Raw genomic sequence first — 14,149 nt, 5'->3', positions numbered from 1 at the left:
TACTTAAATATTATATTTACTTAATTCTAATATTTTGTATATTCATATATATCTTATTATGCAATGAATAATGAAAGGTGTAATGATTTAAGAAAGGTGTTTCTTGATGAAAGGTGTAATGACTTAAGAAAAATCTAAGTTACTGATTAATCAATGATATTTGAACAGATGAATAATTAGGCCTATTTAGAATTTTAAAAAGTGATGAAAAATATTTATCATAGCTTCCGCATTAGATACTGATAATTAATTCCACAGATTTCAAAATTAAATACTCAATTACCCCAAATTAAGACATATTTTATTATAATCATATGTATCTAAAGACAAAAACAAAAAAGCAAAACACACACACACGCACAAGAAAACTTTCATCATGAAAGCAAAAACAGGATTAGAATAAGTTAGTTAATTCATTTAACAAATATTTATGGAGCATTACTTACACAACAGAGCATTAGATACTAGAGATGTGAAGATGAATATGACTGACAATTCCTGCTTCCATTATAGCAGGGAAACAACCATTAAAATTCTGATCAATGCAGTAAAAAAGAAACACAGGATGCAACGAGAGAGCATAAAAGGGAACAATTTTACAGTGAAGTGGTATGTGAGCTAAACTGGAAAGTATTGGTGGGATAAAATAAATAGGAAGGAGAAGAATGATACAGAGGGAATGGCATATGACAAGACCTTGATGTGGAAAGAAGTATAATATGTTTGAAGAATTGAAAGTAATCCTATGTGCCTGGAGTATAGAATGTGAGAAGAAGAGAGGCAGCAGCAAAGTATGTTAGGGATGAGGAAGGTCATACAAGGAAAGTCTTATAGGCCTAGTTAGGGATTTTAGTCTTTATCCTAAGAGTAAATGGATACCATTGAAAAGTTCCACATTGGGGAAAAACATGGTAAGATTAACTTTTTTTTTTAATACTCTATGTAGAAAACCCAAAAAACCTGCCCAAATAATTGCTAGAACTGGTACAGAAATTCAGCAAAGTTGCAGGATATTTCAATGCACAGAAGTCTGCTGAATACCTGTACACCAGTAATGAAGCAGCAGAAAGAAAACTCAAGGAATTGATCCCATTTACAGTTGCATCAACCCATAAGATAACTAATAATAAGCCTAACCAAAGAGGTAAAAGATCTGTACTCTGAGAACTATAGAACACTTATGAAAGAAATTGAAGAAGACACACCAAAAAATGGAAAAACATTTCATGCTCGTGGATTGGAAGAACAAATATTGTTAAAATGTCTATACTACCCAAAGCAATTTACACATTCAATGCAATCTCTATCAAAATAACACCAGTATTTTTCACAGAGCTGGAACACACAATCCTAAAATTTGTATGGAACCAGAAAAGACCCCAAATAGCCAAAGGAATATTGGAAAAGAAAACCAAAGCTGGAGACTATGGACTCTAGGAAATGAACTGAGGGCTTCGGGGGTGGGGGGGAGTGGGATAGGCCAGTGATGGGTATTAAGGAGGGCACGTATTGCATGGAGCACTGGGTGTTATACGCCAACAACGAATCATGGAACACTACATCAAAAACTAATGATATACTGTATGGTGACTAATATAACATAATAAAAAATTTAAATTAAAAAAGAAGAAAGGAAAGAAAGAAAGAAAGAAAGAAAGAAAGAAAGAAAGAAAGAAAGAAAGAAAGAAAACCAAAGCTGGAGGCATCACAATTGGACTTCAAGTTCTATTACAAAGCTGTAATGAACAAAACAGTACGTTACTGGCACAAAAACAGACACGCAGAATAGAGAACCCAGAAATAGACCTTCAACTCTATGGTCAACTCATCTTCGACAAAGCAGGAAAGAATATCCAATGGAAAAAAAGGCAGTCTCTTCAACAAATGGTGTTGGGAAAATTGGACACCCACATGCAGAAGAATGAAGCTGGACTACTTCCTTACACCATACACAAAAATAAATTCAAAATGGATGAAAGACCTAAATGTGAGAAAGGAATCCATCAAAATCCTATAGGACACAGGCAGCAACCTCTGTAACCTCAGTCACAGCAACTTCTTACTAGATATATCTCCGGGGGCAAGAGAAACAAAAGCAAAAATGAATTATTGGGACTTCATCAGTACAAAAAGCTTCTGCATAGCAAAGGGAACAATCAACAAAACTAAAAGGCAACCTTCACATTGGGAGAAGATATTTGTAAATGCCTTATCAGATAAAGGGCTAGTATCCAAAATCTATAAGGAAATCATCAAACTCAATGCCCAAAAAATAAAAATTCAGTTAAGAAATGAAAAGATTAGGGGCGCCTGGGTGGCTCAGTCATTAAGTGTCTGCCTTCGGCTCAGGGAGTGATCCCGGGGTCCTGGGATCGAGCCCCACATTGGGATCCTCTGCTGGGAGCCTGTTTCTTCCTCTCCCACTCCCCCTGCCTGTGTTCCCTCTCTCTCTGACTGTCTCTCTCTCTGTCAAATAAATAAATAAAATGTTTTTTAAAAAAAGAAAAAGAAAAGAAATGAGACTAAGAAACATGGAGAACATTGTGACCTCAATAAGTGACATTTATTGAAGAGAGCCTGGAATGAAAGCCTGATAGAACAAAATGATAAGTGTGTTGGAAGTGGGGAAAATGTATATGGACACCTGCTTTGATAAATTTAGATGTTTTGCTTATATTTCTTCAACTCGAGTGTGTAAGTTCCTCATGACAAGAACCAAATTTTGTATTTTTTCCCTATACGGTATGGCTCAACACTGAGCACGTGGTAGTTATGCAACAAATACTAACTGAGTGAAAACTCAATAAATCTAAATTATTAGTAAATTTATCTAACAAATATTTGTTGATGTTTGTTAGATAACAAATATTATCATGCCAAGCACTGTGCTCAGTGTTGGAAACATAAATACGATGGAAAAATAGTCCTTCTCTTCAAAGAGATTATGGGGAGGTAAATCAACAATTACATTATAACGTGCTAAAGTTGACATGAACCTATAGGTCCTTCAGGAATATAGAGAAAGAGTACCCAATCCAAAGCAGATATGACAGAAGGTATCCCAGAGGAAGTGATACTTGGACTGACTCTTCCTTCCTTCCTTCCTTCCTTCCTTCCTTCCTTCCTTCCTTCCTTCCTTCCTTCCTTCCTTCCTTTCCTTCTTTCTTTCTTTCGTATTTATTTGGGGGGGGGCAGGGCAAGCACAGGGGTGGGGGAGGGGTGGGGCAGAGAAAGCCCTAAGCAGTCTCCATGCTGTGTGGTTAGCTGGATCTCACAATCCTGATCAGGACCTGAGCCAAAACCAAGAGTCTGACCTTCAACAGACTGCACCACCCAGGCACCCAGTTACTTGGGCTGATTCTTTTTTTTTTTTTAATGTTTTTTTATTATATTATGTTAGTCACCATACAGTACATCCGTGGTTTCTGATGTGAAGTTCGATGATTCATTAGTTGCGTATAACACCCAGTGCACCATGCTATACGTGCCCTCCTTACTACCCACCACCAGTCTATCCCATTCCCCCATCCCCCTCCTCTCTGAAACCCTCAGTTTGTTTCTCAGAGTCCATAGTCTCTCATGTTTCATTCCCCCTTCTGATTACCCCCCCTTTCTTGATCCCTTTCTTCCCCTACCGATCTTCCTAGTTCTTATGTTCCATAGATGAGAGAAATCATATGATAATTGTCTTTCTCTGCTTGACTTATTTCATTTAGCATTATCTCCTCCAGTGCCATCCATGTTGCAGCAAATGTTGAGAACTCGTTCTTTCTGATAGCTGAGTAATATTCCATTGTATATATGGACCACAACTTCTTAATCCAGTCATCTGTTGAAGGGCATCTCGGCTCCTTCCATGATTTAGCTATTGCGGACAATGCTGCTATGAACATTGGGGTGCATATGGCCCTTCTCTTCACTACATCTGTATCTTTGGGGTAAATACCCAGTAGTGCAATTGCTGGGTCATAGGGTAGCTCAATTTTTAACTTTTTAAGGGACCTCCACACTGTTTTCCAGAGCGGCTATACCAACTTGCATTCCCACCAACAATGTAGGATTGCAATTGTTGTTTCTTGCCTTGTCAATTTTTGCCATTCTAACTGGTGTAAGGTGATATCTTGAGGTGGTTTTGATTTGAATTTCCCTGATGGCTAATGATGTTGAACATATTTTCATGAGTCTGTTAGCCATCTGTATGTCATCATTGGAAAAGTGTCTGTTCATATCTTCTGCCCATTTTTTGATTTGTTTGTTTCTCACATACTGAGTTTGAGAAGTTCTTTGTAGATCTTGGATACCAGTCTTTTATCTGTAGCATCATTTGCAAATATATTCTCCCATTCCGTGGGCTGCCTCTTAGTTTTTTTTGACTGTTTCCTTGGCTGTGCAGAAGGTTTTTATCTTGATGAAGTCCCACAAGTTCATTTTATCTTCTCTTTCTCTTGCCTTTGGAGATGTGTCATGAAAAAGGTTGCTTTGGCTGATGTCGTAGAGGTTGCTGCCTATGTTCTCCTCTAGGATTTTGATGGATTCCTGTCTCACATCGAGGTCTTTCATCCATTTGGAGTTTATCTTTGTGTATGGTGTGAGAGAGTGGTCAAGTTTCATTCTTTTGCATGTAGCTGTCCAATTTTCCCAGCACCATTTATTGAAGAGACTGTCTTTTTTCCACCGGATGTTTTTTCCTGCTTTATCAAAGATTAGTTGACTTGGGCTGATTCTTAAAGCACAGGAAAAATTGTCCAGCAAGAAAGGAGGGGAATGATGTTCTAGACAGAGAAAGCTGGCGCTCTGGATTAGAGGAGAGGGCATCTGGCTAGTGCTTTTGATTGGTTGATATGTAAGAGATAATAAAATTGATGTGCATAAAGAATGCAGCCTATCTAGCCCAGATGAGCAAAGTCAGGGCTTGATGGTCTGAGTTCAATATCACTACATGCTGGGTACATCAGATCTAGTGCCTGCAAGCTTTGAAGCCGACCTTAACAGTGAAAATTTCTGTTTCCAAATGAGGTAGTTGAATTCCAATTGAAACACCTTCCTGGAAGAGTATGAGCAAGGCAGAGGGCATTTCCCACCAGGTATTTCCCACTGGAGTCCTGGAAAGCATCTGTTTTGATGATATAGGACTGAGGTAGGGCAGAGGACATAAAAACCAGTGTAGTAGCCCATAAGGTCTTCAGTCTGTTCTTGTCTATAAACAGAAAAAATCCTATTTTCTTCTGAGGATAACAGTTACTAGATAGTTTAAAATAAATCAATAGTTTTATCTGGCAAATCCTAGCAATTTCTGGACATCTTTGACAGTCTTACTCCAGGACCACCACACCTTGTCAGGCATTATATCAGATATCCAGCCCCAGCTGCACTGAATTTGACTCAGAACCTTCACCTCAGTCTTTTTAACATTAGGAATGTCCTATGCCACTGAAGCAGGACCACAGACTCATTCAACATCAAGTTGTAGGGTGTGTGTATTTGTAGGATATCAGGATAACATCCAAGAAGAACATTATTTCTCAGTCCATAAGTACTTCAATTTCTAAGTACTTAATAATGGTATATATACATATGCAACAAAGTGTGGTTTTTAGGTGGGTATGAAACTAGCCCATGTATATACATTATTATTATGCTTCGTGTTGAACAAAAGTAGAACCCATTTGATGAAATCCTACCCTACGCCATTGGGTAGAATAGTCATTCAAACACTATTAAAAAATCATTTTCCTTATCTAGCCACTCACTTTTGGCATAACATGTTTTACTGGATTGATAAACTATGATATTCAATACAAATTGACAAATTGATTGATATTAATCATAACACCTGTGGGAGAAGCACCTATGGGATTTCCTAGCATAATATAAGCACTAGGGTTTGGCTCACTAAAGAGGTGACAGCTGGTGTGGAGTATGAGCAGACAGACATCTGTCTAGGAAGTCACTGTCTCCTGGCAACTGAAGAAGATCTGTATCAAGGATGAAACATTCCCTTACTCTTGCCAAGTCCCAGTGGCTGGTGTATTGTAAGCATAAGTTAGACATTTGGGGGTTTGTTTGTTTGTTTTATCACGAAAAATTATATTTAAAAGGCTAAAAATACGGGGCGCCTGGGTGGCGCAGTCGTTGAGCATCTGCCTTCGGCTCAGGGTGTGATCCCAGTGTTCTGGGATCGAGCCCCACATCAGGCTCCTCTGCTGGAGGCCTGCTTCTTCCTCTCCCACTCCCCCTGCCTGTGTTCTTTCTCGCTGTCTGTCTGTCTCTGTCAAATGAATAAATAAAATCTTTAAAAAAAAAGGCTAAAAATAAGAAAAGTCATAAAAGATGATAAAACTAAAACTCACCTATTATAGCCATAGATGTAAATATGCTAAAACCTACCTATTAAAAAAAAATTCCAATCGAATTATAAAACAAGGGGCATTCTACATTGTATATTCTGTACATAGAGAAGGCACTAAATTAAAACTACTCAGAAAATTTGAAAATAAAAGGATGAACAAAAATATTCTATGAAAATACATATAAAAGAAAGTAAGGGTTGCAATATTATCAGATGAGATTAAATTCTGGAAAATAATTATAAAGATGACACTTTATAAAGAGTGCAATATACAATGAAGGTTTTACAATATGCTCAACTTATATGTACAATTTGACCAAAATTGTTGCAAGTTGCAAGTGGGAAAGGGGATGGGGTTTGGTTTTGGAAACACAAAAAATAAGCACCTTGAAGTAAATCAACAAGAAACACAATGGATGTTGTCACATAGTCGGCGTAAGTTTTTTGAACACCATGCATGAGTTAATTTGTAGAGAATTACCAAATAAAAAAATTAATTATTAAGTAAAATAAAGGCCTGTGTCTCTTTCCCTTTTAGTTTTTACTTGGCTTGTGTATCCTTAATGCTTGAGCATTTATACTGACTTATTTTTCTCCTTTATGTAGCTAAGGTAGAGAAAGTAACTCTATGCAAAATTTTGTCACTATTTTTTCTCTTTGTGGGTTAAATGTTCCATTATTAGTCCACAAGAGTAATAAAGTGTTGGCACAGGAGAAACGCCAGAAGATATCTCAACGTGCAGCACAGACTCCACAGTGATTATGAAATAAGCAACAGATGTAGGGATCGGGGATCATCACCAAGCCAGAACCTGGTATGCATCACTATAACTGTCACACAGGAAAAGACCCAAGTTTTTGCCTTGGGTCTCAGATCTACTTCCTAGTTCATTTGAACTCTCATCTAGGATCAGCACTGTGTATCAGGACTGGTGGAGAAAAGTGAGGAGATTCACAGTATAATAGGCTCCACTTCTCTGGAATAGGGTGAAGTTCTAACATTAATAATAATAATATCTGTCATTTTTTAAAGTTTTTATTTTAATTCATTAGTTAATTACATCTGTGTGATTTTTCTACTGTTTGAATTTTTTTGTTTTTTAATATATCATGTAGTAAAATTGACGTTTTTTTGGGACATAGTTGTATAAATTTAAACACATGTATAAATATGTATAATCATCACCATAATCAGGCTAATTGAAAGTTTGTAATCCTATTTTTTTTAAAGATTTTATTTATTTATTTGAGAGAGAGACAGAGATAGCAACAGAGAGCACAAGCAGGGAGGAGAGAGAGAGAAACCGTCTCCCCGCTAAGCAAGGAACCCAACTTGCAGCTCGATCCCAGGATGCTGGGATCATGACCTAAGCCAAAAGCAGACAGTCAACCGACTGAGACACCCAGGCGCCCCTGTAATCCTGTTTTAAGAGCAAATACTTTTCAGGGGCACCTGGCTAGCTTAGTTTCTAGAGTGAGACTCTTGATCTCAGGGTTATAAATTGAAGCCCCATGTTAGGTGTAGAGATTACTTAAAAACAAAATCTTAAAAATAAAAGTTAAAAAAACAACAAATACTTTTCTTTCTTTAAAGATTTTATTTATTTATTTATTTGAGAGAGAGAGAGTGAGAGAGAACATGAGCATGGGGTTGGGGGAGAGAGACAACCAGACTCCCCACTGAGCAGGGGCCTGATGTGGAGCTGCATCCCAGGACCCTGAGATTATGACCTGAGCCGAAGGCAGACGCTTAACCAACTGAGCCACCCAGGCGCCCCAACAAATACTTTTCATTATCAATTCACAATAAGGCAGTTGTGACTTATAAAATATGCATTCCCAAGCATGGAAGGAATCAGGAGTCAAAGGTAAAAGATAGTGAAAAAAGATGTTAAAAGAAGAGAAAATATGAAGAAAAGCAAAATGACACAAACATAACCTTATCAGTTTTGCAAAAGTACATGTAAGAATTAAAGTCCACTTCAATTCTTAATCTGTCATTCAGAAACTCTGATGAAAAGCAATAAAGGTATACTGCATACCTAAAACTTACAACAACAGTGATATTTTATTTTTCAAATAAGTGGCTACCACTATAAAAATTGACCCAAATCAGTAAGGAATGTCTTCTCTATCTACTGTTCTTAGACACCAAACAGAATCAAATCCCTTTTTATCCAGGGAAATAGGCAGATGAAAATATTTTTGGATCAGGCTGAGGCAAATGGATACTGTAACATCATTACCAGAGGATAAAGTCTTGATAAACCAAACAAAAATTTTATTCGTCTTTTTTCTTGAATATAAATAAGAAAAATTCTCATTCCTAATATAAATGGACTGCTCCAAAACTCTCTAATGGATTAAAGATGACACAAACAATGATATAGTTCAGAGAATTTAAAAGCAAGACTGTTTTAGCTAAGACTGATGCATATCCAAGCTTTAAGTCAATAGATATTGTGCTGTTGTAAAGTATCCCTAGGATTTCTGAATACTCTGCAGATGCTTGACAGTCATATGTTGATATAAGATCTTGAATCTGTGCCAGAAAGAGATAAAGCCCTAATCTGACAGTCTAGGCAGACAAAGCATCTTTGATTAACTCTTGCATGAAATTCCTACAACAGTTTTGCTCTAATAGAAACTAGTGCCCTGGGGCACATGGCTGGCTCAGTCACAAGAGCATGTGACTCTTGATCTCAGGGTTGTGTGTTTGAGTCCCACATGGGGTGTAGAGATTGCTTAAATAAATTTTTTTGAAGCATGAGAGACTATGGACTCTGAGAAACAAACAGGGTTTCAGAGGGGAGGGGGTGGGGGAATGGGATAGGTTGGTGATGGGTAGTAAGGAGGGCACGTATTGCATGGTGCACTGGGTGTTATACGCAACTAATGAATCATCGAACTTTACATCAAAAACCAGGGATGTACTGTATGGTGACTAACATAATATAATAAAAAATATTATTATAAAAAAAACTGAAAAAAGAAAGAAACAAACAAACTAGGGCTCTTATCAAGCTTCAGATGATCCTAAATATTCAAACTCCCAATTCAAGAAGCATTAGTGAAACAAACGAATTCTCTTGTGTCATGTCATTTGTTGGCAATGAGACCTAGACCATCGTTCTAGAGTTCCCTTTACTATTCTTATTACAGATATCGATAAATGCCTACTTTTATGTACTGATTGAGATTTACATATCCCTGACAGGAGGAAGTATCTGTCAATATATTGATTTACAGCCTTGACATCAGTTCCCAAATTTTAAGTATTTTTATGGCAGTAGCTCTAAATACAAACCTAATTTACTGCTCTGCAAGAGCAGATGGTGAACAGAAATGTTCTTTAAGCTATTTATTAAATTTAATGACACTGCTCCCTGCTGCTGTTGGAACTTTTTACTAGTACTAAAACTCCCTTAATTTGGTTTCTCTAGAAATTTGGTTTTGAAACTTTTTTTAGGGCGCATAATAACTTCCTGTGGAACTTGTTCTCAATGCATGCCTAAAGGTTCTGATTCAAAAGACCGAGGAAGAAGCTAGGAATCTGCACTTTTAACCAAGCATCCAGGTAATCCTGATGTCATTCATAGGCAGCAACACCCTGAGAAAGACTGTTTCAACTGAAAATTAAAATTCCATGTCCACATATAAAATAAAACAAGAGTTCTGTATATATCTCTTATTTTATTCTGGTGGTATGTATGTACCTAATTTCAAAAGAACTGTTATTCTAAAGCTTCTGATTAGTTGCTTACCCTACAGGAAGAACACTAAAAGAAATCACAAAGAATTTTAGGCTCTTTTATAAATTTTAGTGTAAGTATTCATGCCAGAAGATATTAGAAGGAAAGTATGAAGATTCAGAAAGAGAATCAATTCAAAGTGTCTTTGTTTTGTTTTGTTTTGTTTTTTGTTGTTGTTGTTTTAAAGATTTTATTTATTCATTTGACAGAGAGAGAGACAGCCAGCGAGAGAGGGAACACAAGCAGGGGGAGTGGGAGAGGAAGAAGCAGGCTCCCAGTGGAAGAGCCTGACGTGGGGCTCGATCCCAGAACTCCAGGATCACGCCCTGAGCCAAAGGCAGACGCCCAACGACTGAGCGACCCAGGCACCCCTGTTTTTTGTTTTTGTTTTTTTGCGCTAAGATCTAGAAGAGACCTAGATGTTATCTAGGCCAGGGCTTAGGGCCCAAGTCTGGCCTGCTGCCTGGTATTGTACCACCCAACAGCTAAGATTGGCTGTTACATTTTAAAATAGTTTTTAAAAATCAAAATAAGAATAATACTTTGTGGCACGGCAGAAAATCTATGACCTCACATTTTAGTATTCATAAACAAAGTTTTATTAGAACACAGTCAAGCTTATTCATTTACATATTGTGTATAACTATAACTACTTTTGTACCACAACAGCAAGATCAAGTAATTCCAATTCTATTTTCCAGGCAAAAACCCTTTAATTTTTATGTAATCAAATTTAGCAATATTTTCATGATTTTTGAGTCATGGTTAAAAAGGCTTTCTCTGGTAATAAAGGAACTTAATCCCTGGTTTCTTCTACCTGTTACATGGTTTCATTTGTCATATACACATACTTAGGAGATATAATTGCAAATAATTCTAGTAGTTCTTTTATTGTGATTGTTGGTATTATTATTTTGAAGCTATTTTATGTAAATTGTAGGATAAGACAAATAATTCCATCAATGTTGTTAAGAGCCAAGATTTTCAGAAAAAAAAGAGACAGAAATATAAAATCAAGGAATTAGGTGAAAAAAATGGAAACATTGTATTCGATATGAAATTATCAATATTTACTCATTATTTTTGAAAATTATATTTGTTAGTCCTGAAAGAGCCTAGAAGCAATGATAATATGTATGAGCATTCCCAGCTCCCAGATGAGTGATATTCACTAAAAGGAACTAGGAATCCCTTTTAAAAAATGCATGAAGCTTTCAAAGACCAAAGGAGTAAGGCTGGAAGAACACAGGAGCCAACGTAGGGTCAAGCTGAGGATCAAAAAGAAAAAGTAAATATAATGGATTAAAATACATTGAATATATATTAAAATCAATGTGTCTACAATGATACTCAAAAGGAACCCTTCCCCCAAAAGGGAAAAAAACTTTTTTTTAAACATTTTTATGTATGTATGTATGAATTTATTTTCATTTATTTGACAGAGATAGAGAGCACAAGTAGGCAGAGCAGCAGGCAGAGGGAGAGGGAGAAGCAGGCTCCCCGCTGAGCAGAGAGCCCAATGCAGGGCTCAATTCCAGGACCCTGGGGTCATGACCTGAGCTGAAGGCAGATGCTTAACGACTGAACCACCTAGGCACTGCCCCCAAAATCTTTCATTTGTTGCTCCTCCAGGTGCCTATTGACAGACAGATAGATACATAGACACATGGAGACATAGAGATAAAATATATAATATTCTGAAAATTTGTAATTAAAAGGAAAGAATTAAACATTTATTTTGTCTTATTAGTAGGAAGCATATTTCAATGTAACCAAATACATAGCAAACAGGTGGAAGTTATTTCAGGAATTCCAATAGCTCAAAATTAGGAAATCTATTAATAAAATTCATTACCAACAGGTCTAGGATGAAAACCAAATGATCATTTCTACAGATGTTGAACAAGTATTTGACAAAATTAACAATCATTCTTGAGCTTAAAAATCGGTTCCGTGGGTTAAGTGTCTGACTATTGATTTCAGCTCAGGTCATGATCTCAGGGTCATGAAATTCAGCCCCACATTGGGCTCTGCACTCAGCGCGGAGTCTGCTTGTCCCTTTCCCTTTGCTCCTCCTCCCCACTTATGCTCTCTCAAAAAAATTTTAAAAATCTTTTTAAAAAATCACTCTATAAAGGAACTAAGAAAAAGAAAATCAAAACCCAAACCCAGCAAAAGGAAGGAAATAATAAAGATTAGAGCAGAAATAAATAATATAGAAACTTAAAAAAAAAACAATAGAACAGTTACCCTTTTCTCTGCCATTGTAGTGTGTGCAGTTGAGGGTTCCTCATCATGTTTTCTCAAAAGACTTTCAGGATCAAGTGATTCCAGGCCAAGAAACAAAGGCAGAATTGTCCCATTCCCCAGTGGATTCAGATGAACTGGTAATAATATCAGGTACAACTCCAAGAGGAGACATTAGAGAAGAATCAGGCTGGGTCTATAAGGGATAGCACATGAGATGGCACACATATTTATGCTGCATGAAGGTCCTGTGCTTGTATCCTGTCACTCTGTAAACATCACTGTTACCTGGACAATAGACATGTTTTATAAGGGAAATGATTTTTCTCTCTTACTGTGCTTCTGCACCAGTAGGTTGGTTTGGTAATAAATATATGAGTCCTTTTATATGAAAAAAATTAATTAAAAAATTTTAAAAACAATAGAATAGATCAGTGAAACCAGGAGCTGGTTTTTTGAAAAGATCAACAAAATTGATAAACCTCTAGCAAGACTCATTAAAAAAGAGAGAGAGAGGACACAAATAAACAAAATTACTAATGAAGGAGGAGAAATAACAACCAACACCAAAGAAATACAAACAATTCTAACAGAATATTATGAAAACCTATTTCCCAACAAATTGGACAACTTAGAAGAAATGCATGAACTCCTGGAACCATATAACCTACCGAAAATAAAGCAGGAAGAAATAGAAAATTTGAATAGACCAATCACCAGCAATGAAATTTAATCAATAATCAAAAAACTCCCAGGGAGGGGCGCCTGGGTGGCACAGTCATTAAGTGTCTGCCTTCAGCTCAGGGCGTGATCCCAGCGTTCTGGGATCGAGCCCCACATCAGGCTCTTCTTCTTTTTTTTTTTTTTTTTTTAATGATTTTTTATTATATTATGTTAGTCACCATACAGTACATCCCCAGTTTCCGATGTAAGGCTCGATGATTCATTAGTTGTGTATAACACCCAGTGCACCATGCAATACATGCCCTCCTTACTACCCATCACCGGTCTATCCCATTCCCCCACCTCAGGCTCTTCTTCTGGGAGCCTGCTTCTTCCTCTCCCACTCCCCCTGCTTGTGTTCCCTCTCTCGCTGGCTGTCTCTCTCTCTGTCAGATAAATACATAACATCTTTAAAAAAAAATTCCCAAAACACAAAAGTCCAGGACCAAATGGCTTCAAGGGTAAATTCTATCAAACATTTAAAGATTTAAATTTAAAGAAGAGTTAAAGAATATCCAGTTGGAAAAGCACTATCTCTTCAACAAACAGTGTTGGGAAAACTGGACAGCAACATGCAAAAGAATGAAACTGAAATACATTCTTACACCATGCACAAAAATAAACTCAAAATGGATGAAAGACCTAAACGTGAGACCTGAAACCATAAAAATCGTAGAAGAGAGCACTGGCAGTAACTTCTCTGACATTGGCTGTAGCAGCTTCTTTCTAGATACGTCTCCTGAGGCAAGGAAAACAAAAGGAAAAAAATACACTCTTGGGACTACATCAGAGTAAAAAGCTTCTGCACAGCAAAGGAAATAATCAACAAAATTAAAAGGCAACTTACAGAATGGAAGAAGATATTTGCAAATAACATATCAACAAAGGGTTAGTATCCAAAATATATAAAAAGCTGCTACAACTCAATACCCAAAACCCAAATATTCCAATTACGAAATGGGTAGAAGACACGAACAGACATTTCTCGAAAGAAGACATCCAGATGGTCAACAGACACATAAAAAGATGCTCAACATCACTCATCATCAGGGAAACGCAAATCAAAACTACAGTGAGA

At 36.9% G+C, this 14,149-nt stretch overlaps 1 protein-coding gene and 1 pseudogene across 1 annotated transcript in view; one reads left to right on the top strand and one right to left on the bottom strand.

The window, feature by feature from the left end:
* EFCAB5 (EF-hand calcium binding domain 5) overlaps positions 1-14,149 on the bottom strand; it is a 186,755-nt gene that overhangs the window by 114,518 nt on the left and 58,088 nt on the right. The window lies entirely within an intron of this gene.
* Positions 12,397-12,550, top strand: LOC113269082 (60S ribosomal protein L39-like; annotated as a pseudogene).

Source organism: Ursus arctos, unplaced genomic scaffold (genome assembly GCF_023065955.2).
Source record: "Ursus arctos isolate Adak ecotype North America unplaced genomic scaffold, UrsArc2.0 scaffold_24, whole genome shotgun sequence".
NCBI classification, from domain to species: Eukaryota; Metazoa; Chordata; class Mammalia; order Carnivora; family Ursidae; genus Ursus; species Ursus arctos.
The sequence above is the reverse complement of the archived record's forward strand: the minus strand, read 5'-3'. Positions and strand labels throughout refer to the sequence as shown.